Source organism: Spodoptera frugiperda, chromosome 4 (genome assembly GCF_023101765.2).
Source record: "Spodoptera frugiperda isolate SF20-4 chromosome 4, AGI-APGP_CSIRO_Sfru_2.0, whole genome shotgun sequence".
Classification (NCBI taxonomy): Eukaryota; Metazoa; Arthropoda; class Insecta; order Lepidoptera; family Noctuidae; genus Spodoptera; species Spodoptera frugiperda.
In genome coordinates, this window is record NC_064215.1 from 10052489 (window position 1) to 10067593 (window position 15105).

Here is a 15105-nt window from a genome sequence, read left to right on the forward strand (position 1 = left end):
GCAACAATTTATTCGAAACCGTTTTAAAAATATATTTTGAACTAGCTTTTGAATGGGGGTACGGTCGCACTCTTTTAAGCGTTAGGAACAGATAAAAAATATATGCAAGATTTTTGTGTTAGTCACAAATAGTCAGCATACCAATTTTTAGCTTTATACATTGACAATTGCTGAATGCTCCACACAAACTTCCACCCCCAATTCTAGGGAAGTGTGGGGTTTGAGAGAGAGAAAAAAATAGCTTATAACACTCTTCAACAATTATAACCACTTAAAAAATCACATCAAATCATTGCTACGTTTTCCCATGAAAGACGGACAAATAAACAGACACACACAATTTCACATTTATAATATTAGCATGGACTCAGTTCAATAACCGTTCTGAATTTAAATCAGAAAAGGTGTTGACGGGTGAAATTGAAAAATACCTTTTAAGATTTTCTTCATTTTTAAATTGATGTTCGTTGTTTAGAATTTATAAATGGACATTTTTAATTCATGAGCGATAGAGTTTTTGCGTAAATAATAAATTATTTTGAGTGATTTTGTTTTTTTTGAGCCACCTGGGAGATTAGTTTTAAGACTAAATGCCTGAATTTTTTATAGTCGATTTACTATGTAAAGGAAAATAGAAGTGAAATTGTGTTTTGCTTTTAACATTCAGATTTTTAGTTTAGCTGTTAATAACTTTTTAGATAGACGACAACTTCTTTTGACTACAAATAAATTATTTTATTCTATTCTATTCGGGAACTAATGTATTTTTATTAAAAGACATTTTGAGTCTTACAGACTATTCATACAGATGATCAACACGTTTTTGTTATCAAGTTTAAAGTAGCTACAAAAATAATCTTATCAGCCACTACTTTCATCTTTTATATAATTTAAAAGTTTTAGAAAATTTTAAAAAATCTACTCAACACAAAATCTAAAAAGCATAACTAAACCATGCTTCTTGTTTAAGGAGAGAAAATCACCCAGTGACTTCTCTCGTTTTGGGCGAGGCGAGAGGGAGTGTTAGACTGTTACTGACTCCTACTTTTTGAGCCAGAGTCAGTCAGGTAATCAGGCAGTTCGTAGCTCCAGGTACCTAAATCATACTAAGCTTCAAAGAATAAACAGAATTTTACTTTATATCCCTTATTCTCTAAAGAATAAGAGTTATTAAAGGATACAAGTGTAAGTATACATAATATACTACACATATGTATATATGATTCTTTTCTATATTGACTCGATACGTCATCTTTCTTCCCCATGGGATTGTAACCTTTCACTTCAAAACTGACTGATATGGAGATTTCATGATAAAATCGTATAAAGATATTCTTTCATACATTTTCATTCTCGCTTGTTTTAAAGCAAGGACGCTGGAGTTGTGAGTATCTATGTTTGATTTGTTTTATATCGCAATTAAAATATGAATATGTATTTATTTTTAACTGATTCAATTATACTTACATTGCAATTAAATTTTTATTTAATTGGTTGTTAAATAAAAAATATTGCCACGGTTTTTTCAAAATATGTAGTTGAAATATTAAGTCAAATTTTCATTGAATTAATGTTGATATGCTGAAATTTTTTATTAGCCAATATTATTTATGTTTTAGAGTTATTAAATGGAATCCGTTTTGGTTTCTATTCGCAAAATTTTTGCTTATAATCTTCCTTTAGGTACTAAATCGGTTGCAACACGAATGCATTATCATGTTTCCCCTTTGCTAAGAGTGTGTGAAAGGAAGGGAATTGAATGGTGAACCAGGGGAGATATTTATGTTATCAATCAGTTTGATTGATTGGTATTCAATATTGATTGATTGCCTTGTAAATAAAAATAACTAGCTGAGTAGTGTGTTTATGTTTTTGTGTGCCAATTTTTAGAACATTCTGGCTTTAGTATATTACACATATTTTTACGGCTTAAGCTGTTCCAGCAAGCATATTTCATCGTTTAAAAAGAGGTTACTTTTTGTTAAAGTTATTTGCAAATTATGGCAAAACTAGTAAGAGTGCTTTACTCTAGAGATATGCTATGTAGGTATGTTCCGAAGATGTAATAGCTATGATGTGAAACAATATGACCGATTCCACTGATACTGAGCTATGTAGCTGTGCTACAAAGATGCGCCACCGCAAAGTGAGGAAGATACGCAGCTCGAGTATGCGATGTATCGATGGTGTCCATCCAAAAACATAGCGTGCTAAGCTATGTGTATCAATGAAAATATTTGGTGGAAGCCAAACACATCCACAGCAACGTAAATGCACCCAACACCGCAGAAAAGGCACCCTAAATATCGATATAAAACACTACTCAAATTATTATACAGACGTTCTCACGACAAACATTTTGACGCTATATCACCAAACTACAATCCAATACAATATCTACTCAAGAAACAAAAAGGCTACAATACAACACACTACAACACAATACAATACAATCCAGGCACCAATACATCAGACCGGTTTATAGCCACGATTGATACCACCAGATAAATCAGGCTATCAAGCGATCTGTTAGCTCAAAGGCTCTAGAAAGGCTATTCTCTTTCCCCACTTTCGCAGCTAGTTTTCAAAAGTAATGTGTGCAAATATTTTTATATAGCGAGGCAAAGCAAATAGAATGAAGGACATAATCGTTCTAGTAAAAATCAGTTATTGATATATGTATAAGTAGAGTAAGCAAAATCAAAATTTAAAACGTAAGTATTACAAAATTAACTCAAATAATTAGGTATTACAAAATTAACTTAAAAAATAACACTTTGTGTGATCCACAAATTGTTGCTTCGGGTCGGGTGGGGAAAAGTGGAGAAAAAAAATGAAAAAAAAACATTATTGTGAAAATATTATATTACATACATTCATAAAAGTTACATTTATTTTAAATTAATGATTAAATAAAAATCCAAATCGAAAATTTTATTCGATAGTATTTATTTATACCTCACTGCTACCTATATTATTTTTTCCGCTATCCATACACACTAAAGGTAACAAAAACTAAATATTATTCAACAAATATCCGTAGCTCGCATAAACATGCGAGTTTAACGGCATAGTTTAAATATTACGCGATTTATTGCAGTTATTGTTAGCTCTACTATTTATAGATTATACCTATATGAAAGAATTCCTATGTTTTGATGAATACCATTCGTTGTATAGCTTTCATGTTCCTTTGAGGATGAATTTGTTTGAATTATTATTGAAGCACGGATTTCGGAAGACGCCGTAAAGGTCAATGAGGCGCATGGCGTCTTGGGTTCGATTCCCGGGTGGGTCAAAGAACTACTAGGCTTTTATCGGTTATTCGAAAATTTCTTCTCTACATAGGACTTATAACGCAAATAGGGAAGTGGATGTACATTGCACAATGGCTTACGTGCCGTAATGTTCACCTCGGCCTACTTCTTCGGGGATAAAAAGCGTGACGATACGAGTGATCTACTTATGGATATGATTATAATCTTTTAGAACATCTGGCGGAAATTTGCTAACCATCACTTGTCAAAAACATAACGAAAAGCTTTGAAGATTACATCGAAATAGAAATTGGGTAATTTCATAACAGACAATCAGAAGACTAAACACGTATTTAGTAAATTTCAAAGCATAAATAAAAACGTGGCTTGGTAAATAAAAGCCTTTGTTATTTTCATTGAGATATAAAACAGTTCAGCTTTTCTCGTGCATTTTCACTAACGAATGATTGTGTAGATTATATTCAGAATGCGATTACGATTTTAATTTACCTACATCGCTATTATAATTATTAGTATGTATTATAATATAATTATATTTATTAGTAAAATTTTCTCATCATAAAAACTAGTTCATATTTATCTAATAATTTTCGTGAGATGTACAAAATTACTCACATACATATACTGAGAAAAGCTCTACTAGTTTCGAATATAGAAATAAATCTAAAATCATCAGAGAAAATCTCTACTAGTTTCAAGTCACAGAGGGACTCATGAGCAGAGCCTACTGAAGTCGAACGACGTATATTTACGTGAGAAAACCGTTATTTTAAATTATTTTAAATGTAACAGAATGAATTTCAAACTAAACTTATTCACTATGTGAATATAAACATTCAAAAAGCACCTTAAATGCACTTTCTTAAAAGACAGCAGGAAAGTATCTCCTCTACTCTCCAGTGTACATTTACCTGAAACCACTTGAGTTCAGTTTCCATTGTACGGGCACACAAACGTTAACCTGTCGGTTTCAAATGTATCTATTGTGTCGCTTCCATTTTGTTTGGGGAAATGGAACGTGTTTTCCGTGATTTATACAGTATTGTCCATTTTCTGTCGTATACGTAAGGTGCATTATGTACTTTCTCAGTGAAAAATAATGTTGGTATTTTATTGTTTGGATTTTGGCTTACATAAGGTGTTCTAAAAGTATCTGCTTCGGCTTTAATGGGAGGTAGTGTTGTGTTTGAAGATTACGATAAGATATAGTGAAGATATTTCGTATCTCGGAGAAGGTAATTCAATTTGAGAAAATAAAAAAGTTAAATAAATATTGACAGTGGTTCATAAATATGCATGATACGATGATAACAATTGCTGTCAATTGTTTTCATAGACGAAGCGACAGTGAAAGAGATAGCTTGATATCTATCGGGTCAGTAGAATCAACGATAGATTGTTCAAGCATTTACAAGTTTATTGAATTATTTAATTAAGAATGACATAGCAAAACAAACTTGAATGCATCAAAGGTTAAAATACATATTTCCATAACAGCACATTAAACATTGGGAGGTAGTTCAATCAAAGTAAGTACGTACTTCTACTTGAGTTGCGCAGTCGACAGCGACAGTGCGTGGGAGTCAGACGTGCATAATTGAAAACTTTAATTTTCCGAACGAATCGTGTTCATTTAAAAAGTTTGGGCCGCGATTGATTTTTAATTAATTCTGTTCGGATTGGCGTTTGTTACAAACTAAAACATAGTATATTAGCATTAAATACCGTGTAGATGTGGGATATTTTAAATTGAATTTGTTTACAACTTTTGTTATTGCACTTATGTACGGTTGGTGCGGTAGCAATAGGTAGCCGGCAGCCACGTAACGTGTAATGATTCTCGCACGGAGTAACTCTTTGTGATCCACCAATTGTTGTCTCATATCCGGGTGTCATATGTATGTGAATTTGTATGTTTGTATACACACCCACGACACAGGAGAAAATACTAGTGTGGACAAATGTTAAAAAAAACACGAATCAGATACTTACATAAACGTGAGATGGTTTTGTATTTCACGTTTATGTAAGTATCTGAGAGTCTGACTCGTCCTAGTTGAGGCGAGAGGAGTAATTAAATGATTCCCCCCCCCTTAAAAATCGAATAGGGGGCAAACTAGCAGACGGTTCACCTGATAGTAAACGATCAGCGCCGCCCATGGACACCCGCAACACTAGAAAAGAAACAGTTGCGCTGCCGGCCTTTTAAAAAGGAATACACTGTTTTCCTAAAGGCTTAAATTATTCCACAAAACCAATAAATTACAAAACCAAACCACCGATTATGCAGCTAGTCTTTGCAGAACAATGTTCCATTGTAAGTATATTTTATAGCTCAGGAAGGTTAGGTAATAAATAATACGACAATAGTCTAGAAAGCCATCCCATGGACTTTATTGCAGCAAATATAATACCTATTTTATTTTATCGTACCTACGTGTCATTTAGAATAACTAGTTTTTTAATTGGTCACGTGCTAAGTTAATAGTTGGACTATTTCAGTTGGAGCGTCAGGTGAAATTTGATGTGAATTCATAAAGAAGTATTTTTATGTACCTATTTTTATATTGGAAATAAACTTATGAAGATTTTGTAATGCAACGTCCTTTTGTACCCGAAGGGGTTGGCAGAGGTGCACATTACGGCACGTAATGCCACTGTACAATGTACACTCACTTTTCACCATTTGTGTTATAAGTTCAATGTAATAGGGGGTGAGCCTATTGCCATATACTGAGCACAATTTCAGACTTCATGCTGATTCTGAGAAATTTTCGAAAAATCGGAAAATGCCCCGTAATATTTTCGTGTGTCGCAAAATGTTGCTCACGAACAAGAGCCTCTGGCATGGCTTGAAACTAGTCGAATTTCTCGTCAAACAATTACGTCAGTAAGCCAATAACAAGATAATTAACTTCCAATATGTTTTATCTCTACTTTATTCATTTGCACGATTTTACCAAGTGTTAAGTGTGTGCTATGTTTTCCCGAAAACTTATTATTTTTGGTCAACAACAAACTTGAAGACCACTTTCCCACTAAGTAGCTGACTCATCTAAAAACAACCCATTACATTCTTCCATGTAATTGCCATTTCCGTACCACAAGGACCTTCTACGAACATTTGTTTATTCATTTCGGCAATCAATACCAAGGATGGCTAATGACATACATTTAGATGTTAATAAATGAGACGTAACGCGGCCAATGGTCGTCTGCGTACATCTGTTACCATGGCAACGACTAACAAGATGGCGGCCGTCTTGACAAGATGTAATTGAGCGGGAAACTCGTGTGACTGCCTTTCTAATGGTCTTTTTTTCGTCTAGTTTAGTCAGTCAACATGTAAAAGCTTTACAGTGTATTTATTTTTGTTTTTCTTTACTTTTTTTTGGGTAAATTAAGTTGTAGCGCTTTTTCCGTGAGCTGCTAATTGTGTTATTTAAGTCACTGTCTTAATGTTAAAATATACAATTGATCTCTAAAATAAAATGTAGGCCCCTTATTATGTACAATGAATAATTCTTATTTCTTTTAATTAGTTATTTCATTTTAAGTAGGTATTATCAGAAAAAGCTTAGTATAAATAAATACAAATTTGGTTAAAAGTAAGGGAATCGCAATCGAGCAAGCAAAGCGATATAAAATATGTGGTAAGTAGCCTGCTTCTCATGCTTGAGGGCGCGGGTTCAAAACGCAAATTCCAATGTAACATTTTTAGATTTATAATTTTATTATGTACTTTCTAAGATTATTTAGACACCACTGTCCGACGGTGAAGGAAAACATCATAACAATATCGTGAGAAAACCTGGGCTTATAATTTGTAATTATATGTTTGAAATCCCCAACCCACATTAATAAGAGTGGCGATTAATGCTCATAACTTCCATTTTGAGAAAGTTTAAGTAAAAATTAAAGTAAGTAGGTACAACGGAGACAGGCAGCTAGTTTAATATTATTTGCCTCAGTAACCGCCATAATTGTCTGTATCTAATGATCCTAGATTATGCTGATATTAGCCTTTTATGGAGGCACAAAACAATGGAAACAATTGTAGCGATATTAGTACTTACATTTAGGCAACCAAACAAAGTCTTTAGCTTAACCATACAAGTACTATATAACAATACCTATTACTGTGACAGTTATATCTATTACTTATCACCCAAATTGTCTGTAGTTATAAATTATGAATAATACAGTCATTTAGGCTTTCTCAACACAATGGTAATATTTCTATTAGCTAGAGTAATGGCCTCATTTATAAACGACAGTAAGATAGTGGATGTGGATGTTCATCATTATGTAACTGTCAGTGCTGAATACGATATTCTTGGTCGCATTTAGTAGTTTGAATACGATGCTTGGCTTTTAATCACAGGTTTGTTCAAACATCGTATTTGTAGATGGGCGGTTTTTTGGATAAATAATCAAACTGAATAAATACCAGTATTTATTCAACTGCGGAACAGTGGATAAATACCTGGGTATTTTTCATATCGACGGTTAAAAGGAAATATGGTATAAGCGACAAAAAACTAAATGTCCAGGAGAGCCGTTTAAACTCGTCGGACGTCGAAAGAATACTAGGAAAATGTTTTTTTTGCTAGGGTTTAAACGCCAAAAATGTTATCGTAAAGCCATGAGAGTATGCGCATTCGAAAGAGCGGAAAATTTTACGTAGGATAGCATAATAAACTAATTTTTTACCAAAATGTCGCTTATACCCTATTTCCTTTTAACCGTCGATATCATATCATTTCATTTTCATATCATATATCATAAATTCTAGAGTAAAAACGGCTATATACTTAACTCAGTATATATCCATTTTGAATATTAATTTTAATGTTACCAAATAAAATTGATATGGTCATGTTTTAATATTAACAAAGGTTAATGACTTTTGAGTATTTATCCGAAAAATCGTGTAGATATGTGAAATTGTATGTTTGTAAACACATCCACGATACAGGAAAAAATCCCAGTGACTACTGTGACTACGTGAGTGAACAAGTGAATAACCTTACCCCAGGTATTATAAAAAATAGCACAACGCTATATATACCATTTAACCGCCAAAGGTGTTGGCACATACCTACATATATAGGTATATATGTATAATGTAATACCTAGTCTTTATATGTAAGTATTTTGTTAGCTGAAATAGTTTTGCAGAATTAACACTCAATTATAATTTTAACACCGCTTTTAGGAAAATATTCTCACTATCTAAATAACACAATAAGTTCTGAGTATTCTATTTCTATGCCATGTTCTATTAATAGTTACTGTAACTATTTATTTTTGCCTAAACCTACCTAGGTTTGGGTCTCGAGTTCTCTCGCGTAGGTTTTGCTTCTGTTTACGTAGGAAGTTGAAATAATGGTGTAGGTAGCCTATTATCCGTGTTTCTAAAATATTCATAGTTACTGGGAATTTATAAAATAAAGAGGAAATATTTTGTTTATTTGCATTTAATTTTATTAAATACGCATTGAAACTAATAGATTGATTAGTAAATCTATTTTATCATTACAAAGTTTAGTTTTTTTTGGAGGGCGAAAATCATTCAGTGACTTTTGCCGCCTTGGGTGAGGCGAGAGGGATTGTCAGACTCTTACTAACTAAATACCACTCCGTTCCTACTCCTGCTTTTCGAACCGGAGCCCTGGTAGCCCGCTACACAGTCCGTAGCTCCGGGTCTGACAACTTAGGAGGAAATTCTAGCAACGAAAAAGGAAAGAAAAATTACGAGGTGAAAAGATCAGTATATAATAACTCGATAACTATTTAATTATGTATACTTACTACATAATTACATAAGCATTAACATACGACAGATGAAATGAAACTGAAGTACACTATTGATTCAATATTCATGTGTAATAGCCATTAGAACCGTACCTCCATGGAGTACTTATAAACACGTTCAACCCTTATATTACAAAAGTGATGTAAAACTCACGTCATACCATTTAATCATCAGAATACAAGAACTTTGCTCACGTTCACACTTTCTGAATAAATTTACGAATAATGTCTACATTTGTAATATTTAGAATAGAATCAGGCGTTACTTTGCGGATATCCATGTTGATACCACCAGAAGATACTCCGTGTAGAAGCGAAACATATGTCGGGTGTTTTGTTGCGTGTTGTGTGGGAGAGCTATGCTTAAGTACGATCAGTAATCATATTCATTAGTACACATAGTTTAGCACGGATGGGGACGGGTTCAAGTAAGATATGTTTTTTTTTATATGGAAAGATGCGTGCTATATTTGCGTGCTACGCATGCGTGCCATGGATGGCTTTATAGGGAATGCATTATCTATATATTAATACGTGATGCAAAAACTTTGGACCACTTTTTACGATAATTGCGCGGACGTAGGAGCATAAAATTTGGTACACTTATAGTTTATGTGTAGGAGAAGTGCAGCACGCTAATATTTTTGAAAAATAATGCTTATAAAGTACATTAAATCAATAAATAAAACATTACACACACATGCATAGTATCTGATCGTATTTGACAAAACGTCAAAATCGATAGACATTGCGATGATATTCTCACGTCTCATATGAAAAGAGTTTTATAAAAGAGTTTGAGTTAAATAAAAATTATCCTTCAACGTACGTTATGTGGTATTGTAAATTAAATCATATATGGTCGAATTTCGGCCACTAGGCGATCACTAGTAGGGAATAATCGTACATCGCATACTTGAGTTGTGCATCTTCCTCGCATATCTACACAGTGGAAACGATCAGATAGGTTTACATCTTAGCTATTATATCTTCGCAGCATAGCTACATAGCACATACCTGGTGGAAAAGCATCATAACCATCATAAAATCAATCTACCTTTACTAATTCTCCCAAATCTCTACTCATTTACAAAAATAATACAAAACAAACAGATATAATAAATACACTATCGATGTTTCAGCAGTATTTTCTTATTATCTGCTAATAAAGTTGGTGTGGCCACAAAGTAGTGAGATTCGTTAACATGGGCTCATAAACAACGTGACGAGACTTGAGAGTGCGGAGTCAAACGTGACAAGAGATATTGGACTGTTACACTTGATATACTGGGGTAGGAATGTTACAATGTATTTTTAACACGCTTTTATTAGGTCGTCTTGTAAGTCAGTAAGTCGTCGTGGTGGATTAAATATGGATGTAACTACATATGTGAGATCTACTTATTTAAGGAATATCTATAGCTATACTAATATATAAAGCTGAAGAGTTTGTTTGTTTGTTCGGGACCACTGGTCCGATATCGCATTTATCGAGGAAGGTATACCCTTTTTTAAACATCACGCTACGATCAATAGGAACCAAGAGCAGAGCGGGTAAAACTGCGCGAAAGCAGCTAGTATTACATATTTTGTGTCCATTCACAAACATTATTTAAAATTATTATGCATGGATTAAAAAGGACAAACTAATTTATCCACGCCAAAATCATCCTTACATTACGACCAAACTTATACCCTACATCAATTAAGTATAACTACAACAATAGCCTCCCTCTGAAGTAACAACCCGCTCTACATACATATTCATACCCCAAGAGTGGAGTGGACCGTATCAATTAGGTTTGGTCCCGCAGTAGCCCGGTTTATTTCGTTGCGGTTCTTGCTTTGAACTCGAATTATGACCGAATTGGACCCTGATTGGCCCGGTTCTTGGTGCTTTAGGGAATTATGGGGTGATGACTTGTGTTTCGTAAATGCGATGTTAAACTGTTTGGCTTTTGTCTTATGGGAGTCTTGGCTTTAATTGTTTTTGTGGTTTTATATACCTATCAGCTTTATTTCAATACCAGATGTATGTTTTTGAACGTGGATAAACTTACCTACGTACAAAATTACTGAAATATAACTTATTCTTTATCACCGACCACCACCGACCGACGCTTAGCGGAAGATTTGCCTGCAACAGTTTTCTTTTGGTTAACTGCCAAAAGAAAACTGCTTTAATATTGCTTTCTTATGTAAAAAATGGTTGCTGTACACCAGGACTTTTTCCTGTGTCGCTGGTGCGTTTACTAACATACAAATTCACATACATCCTAATAAGGTTTACATATCACGTTACATACATTATATCACGTAAGTACCTAATTTGAATTCGAACTTTACAAACCGAGAAATAAAATACCCATAAAAAGCATGCAACAATGACACTTCATACGTAACAAATAAAGTTCAAATAAGTAGGTCACTGAACTGCCATGACATATTATATCTTTGTCGTCTTCATGCCATAAATCTCAAGTTTATCGTTATACGAAGTAAACCAGCTGTCTTGTAACTATTGATATATTTTTGCCATTTAGTTCTTAACTTGAAAGATAATCGAGAATATCAAAGACAAACTTTTGGTGATCTATTGCGTCTGAAATCGATTTGTGATAAAAGAAATATGGTTGTGGTCTGTGTGAGACAGATTTGGTTGTCGAAGTGTTATTTAGATATTATATATTTTGTTTAGTGGTCTTTTTCTTACGAAGTTAGGATCGGTATTGACAGTATTTTAACCGACTTCAAAAATAGGAGGTTCTCAGTTTGACCTCACATAGCCAATGAAATGAGGTCTACCATATTTTAGCTCACTAGATGGCACTAGTGTGAAACTCTTGTTTTTCGTCCAATACGGAAGAAGACAGTGTCACGCCATTGGACGTTCAATATTTGATAGCTGCTGTGATTGGACAAAAAACCCTCTTACCTAGATTTACGACAAAAGGTACTTACTTTTGACTGGCGAGGTTTGATACTGATGTTTTATGGGATCTGAAAATAAAAAGAAGAATATTATTTTAACCCACTTCAAAAACAAGGAGGTTCCTAGTTTAACCTGTATGTATGTGCGTGATTGTTTGGCTGAACCGATTTTGAGGTCTTCAGCATAGTATTTTTTAGACTTAGGAGAAAGTTTTAGGGATATTATACCTGGCTTAAAAAATGAAGACGGTAAAGAAAATTGAAGGCGATTCCCTTCTTAAAAAAGTTATTTATTTTTTAATCAAGACAACATGAATGTGTCAATCAACATCTTATATACCAAAACATAAAATTTCAGAAAAATAAATTGACCAATTTATACACATCGAAATGCCTACTCGTAAACAAATATTTGGCTATCGAAATAAAATAAATATGGGAACGAATCAGCAAAACGATAAATTATTCTGGAATCGTTGTCGAAAATGTTAATTAATGTAATTCAAAACGTTCGTTTAAAATTAACTCGCGGTTAATTTCCCGTTCCCCAGTTATTTAAATTTGTGTTTTGTGTTAAAAATTAAGTAATGGGCTTTTAATTTAAAATGCGTTGTGTTGTTTTCTTTTTTAATTAAATTTATTTTCTTTATTTGGAATTCTATAAATAGCAACGTTATCTCATTAGTCTTGTTATTTTTTTTAAATTTCATAAAGCAATAAGGTATTCGAATTTAATTCACGATGACTCATGAAGTTTCTGTTTCTAGATTAATTGACCAATTTGACACATTTTATATGGGAAATTCGTCAAATAATCTGTCAAATAGACTAACTTAATCAAATATGGTGAAATAGGCTCTCAGTATTACACCACGTTTTAATTTTTTCAGGGGTGAAAATCTTCTAATTGCTTATCCCGCCTTAGATGAAGTGAAAGGGAGTGTCAGACTCTTATTGACTAAAAGCTATCCCGTACTCCTGCTATTCGAGCCGAGTAGATCTGCGTGGTAGTCCGCAACTCCTGGTCGGCTATCAGTGCTATTAGGCCCCATCTGCGGAGGTCTGATGGTTGTTTGACTGGTGTGAGTAGCTCCAGGAATAATCCTCAAGCTACTCATAATTATTATAATAAGTATTCTCAACTTAAGTGAAGCTTATTCACAATGTGGCTAATTTTAAAAATAAAAAAAAACATACCGGCCGAATTGAGAACCTCCTCCTTTTTAGGAAGTCGGTTAATAAATAAGCTACGACTGTTCATGCTAGAGTTAAACGTCAAGTCCACGCACAGGTCACAGTCCCTTTAATTAAATTTATGTATATTGCATAGATATACCACAGGTCGGTTGAAGCCAGTTAAAACCGGTACAAACCGGTTCGTACCGCTCCTCACTGCTACCGGTTCAAAGGAGCGTCAGCCGGATGTTTGCGGACGGCTCTGCTCTGATTTCCTGTACAACCCTCCGTGAACATTCTACTCTATAAAGTATACCGTATTTCTTTAGCTATAGGGTCCATTTTAAATAATTTGAGTTTTTTTTTAGTTTCGTAGATCTTTGCAGTTGAATTAATTCCATGATCTTTAAGAGTACGCAACATGAAGTTATTAATTGAAATAATAATTATTATATCACTATATTATTATTTATTCACCACCAATTTCTACTGCCAACAAACTAATGGTAGAATTCACTAACGAACTTTTATTTAACGAGTTTAATATTTCTACGAACACTAAACAAAAAGCAAATATTTGTAACAGCATCAATATTTACACAAAACGGCAACGTCCTAACTAACAAAACATAATGAACTTCAACTTAACCCCTGAAAACCCTGTTTAATAACCCCACCCATTATGCTAACATGAATAATACCATAAAATTGCATTTTACCATAAATCTCACCATAGGTTTACTCATGAGTGACGTCCCATTTGACCTCTCTCTTAGGTCAATGGTTAAATTAAGCTATAAATTCTCTCCCAAATCAGCTATCTTGACCGTAAAGGTGGCTGCACACGACACATTGTTGCGACATAGGATCAGTTTAAAATTGGAACAAAGGGTTCGGGCGTTTGTAGCTAGCCTTAACTGGCGTGTATAGTGTAAGAGCCAACCGTAATCCTTTTGCTTTCATCTTTGTGGAGTGTGAGTGACAGATTTTTATGTGATAGGAGCAATAGATTACTAAAGTGCACTTTACTTGATACACCAGTGGATTTACAAGTGTGATGCTGGCTTTAATTCCATTGTGATGCTTTGTAAGATTTATTAATCATAGACTTAGATGACTAATAACCGAAATGGTAGATAGAAATGTCTCGAAAGATTTGTAAAAAAAAACTGCAGCCACCAATTTACTAAAACGACACATACCACGAATTAAAAAAAACTGCAAAATACAGTACCATTTAAGAATAATAACAAAAAAATATACCCAACCCTAATGTATTAAAAATGCATCAATATGAAATAAAGAGGAATCTCTTTTTCATAGTCCTCTAGGGGCCACACATTAGAGAACCCTAAATTACCATAATACAAGCGCCCTAAACATTTCAGTAATTTATTTATTTATACTCTCATCTTATTATTCATAAAGATCCAGGAAACGTTTATAAAATGGGTTGTTAGGTCCTTCAGTTTATTTTTTCCAATATGGAATGTATTTATTTTGTTTATTACATTGTATTTTTTTATAATAAAAAGTGCGTGTACATTGGCATTACGTGCCGTAACGTGCAGGTGCACCTCTGCCTACCCCTTCGGGGATAAAAGGCGTGACGTTGTGTGTGTGTTTTTATACTAGTTCGAAGCCACATATAACCTCGAATGATAAAAATTGCAACGAACCGCTTATTGTACCATTTATTTTAAACGTTGCCCTACACTAACATTTTCTCCGGTGTCATAATTGTCTTAAATGATATTTACCATGTTTATTAGTTTTTACGAGTTTCCGATATTTCGGCACTATTGCAAGCGCCATGTAGAATTTTTGAGTAAAACAAAGCGTACTGTGGCTTATAGAATTTCTGAACATATTAGTGTTGTCGAACACTAGTTCCATTTCCAGG

General features: G+C 33.8%; 1 protein-coding gene across 2 annotated transcripts in view; it reads right to left on the bottom strand.

Moving 5' to 3' along the window:
* Positions 1-15105, bottom strand: part of LOC118272572 (prolactin-releasing peptide receptor) — an 89031-nt gene that overhangs the window by 34377 nt on the left and 39549 nt on the right. The window contains exon 2 of one of the 2 annotated variants that reach the window (XM_035589158.2): positions 12057-12095. The exons of the other annotated variant lie outside the window; for it this stretch is intronic. The gene's annotated coding sequence lies outside the window, so the exon portion shown is untranslated. The remainder of the gene's footprint in view (positions 1-12056; positions 12096-15105) is intronic. 2 annotated transcript variants of the gene reach the window in all.